Source organism: Megascapheus bottae, chromosome 19 (genome assembly GCF_031878675.1).
Source record: "Megascapheus bottae isolate mThoBot1 chromosome 19, mThoBot2.hap1, whole genome shotgun sequence".
Classification (NCBI taxonomy): domain Eukaryota; kingdom Metazoa; phylum Chordata; class Mammalia; order Rodentia; family Geomyidae; genus Megascapheus; species Megascapheus bottae.
Genome location: NC_143527.1, coordinates 10,811,863 through 10,813,371, shown reverse-complemented (window position 1 = coordinate 10,813,371; position 1,509 = coordinate 10,811,863). Strand labels below are relative to the sequence as shown.

The 1,509-nt window shown below is 52.6% G+C and overlaps 1 pseudogene; it reads left to right on the top strand.

Moving 5' to 3' along the window:
* Positions 1-269: 269 nt before the first annotated feature.
* Positions 270-944, top strand: LOC150049625 (AFG2-interacting ribosome maturation factor pseudogene; annotated as a pseudogene).
* Positions 945-1,509: the final 565 nt, after the last annotated feature.

Genomic DNA, 1,509 nt, shown 5'->3' with positions numbered 1-1,509 from the left:
CGCAGAATGAGATCCTATCTCAAAAGCAAACCAAACAAGGTAATCGCTTCGGAGCCTGCGCTCAGGAGAGCGTGCGAGGTGTGTGCTGTCATTTGGTGGCAAGTCCTTGGCTTCCTTGGCTTTAAGTATTCCTGAGGGAAGGCAACTGGTCAACTTCCAGGTAAGGGGACCCGCGCTCTACGGTAGACAAGGCTGGGCACCTGAAAATCCGCAGTCAGAAGCAAGAGATTGTCCTGTTTCCAGAGGGCCCGCCTTGCTCCGTTCCTGAGAAGATGCCTGCAGAACAGCCTCTGCTTGCTGTGCAGGAGGCCCTGAGGAAGTGCTTCCCCGCGGTGCAGGTGCAGGAGCAGCAGGGCTTGTGGCTGGACACGGAAAGGGACTGCTGGCCCCCCTTCATCTCGCTCAGCAACTTGGCGGAGCAGACGCAGGCAGCTCAGCGCCTGCGCTTGGAGGAGGGTGTGCCTGCGCTCCGGGTCTTCCCAGACCTGCAGGAGCGCAGGAACGCCTCGGGTGCCAACAGCTGGCCTCTGCGGACATCGTTTTGGACCAACTAGCTCAAAGGCTAGCCATCCTTCTCAAGGGGCATGACGCTGTCGGCAACCGTGTGGAGCACGTGTTCCAGACCTATGAGCAACACGCAGGTGTGGTGGGCATGGATGCTGTCCTGCAGCCCTCAGCTGTGGGCCGGTCTGTGTCTGACCTGTTGGAACAGCTGCAAGACATGGAGAGACAAACTCGGAATTCATACCTGAAGAGAAAGTACCTCCTCTCCTCAATCCAGCGGGGAGATTTGGCAGGCATCCGAGCATTTACCCAAGGCCTGGGACCACATTTCAGAAGATGAGCATCAGGACTTTCTGCAAGATACCCTATTGAATGTTTCCTTCTTCCTGAAGAAGAAAGAAACTGCGTATTTATCTGGAAGCTTGGAGCCTCACAACTGAAGGCTGATGGTACCACACCATTCTAAAGAAACAACTTAACAGCTTGATGTGTTTAAAACATCATGCTGGGCTGGGAGTTTGGCCTAGTGATAGAGTGCTTGCCTAGCATGCACAAGGCCCTGGGTTCGATGCCTCTGTACCAGAGAAAAGGCCAGAACTGGTGCTGTGGCTCAAGTGATAGAGTGCTAATCTTGGGAAAGCTCAACAACAGTGTTCAGGCCCTGAGTTCAAGCAAGGAACAGGCAAAACAAACAAACAAACAAAAAAATCAAACAACCAACCAACCAAAGCCCATCATGTTGAGAAAGACTAGATCTCAAGGACACTTGCTAGATCTGAGGATCACAGTACAGGGCCAAATTGGGCAGGAAAGCCTGTGAGACTCTTATTTCCAATTAAACAAAACTTGGCTCAGTGCACTAGTCTTAAGCACTAAAGCTCAGGGATAGCGCCTAGGCCCTGAGTTCAAGCAGCAGGACAGGCACTGCCCCTCCCCCCAAAAAATCTAGGCTGTATAAAATTTTATTCATAGCAATCACGTGGCGCGATCGCGTGTCAAAACAAC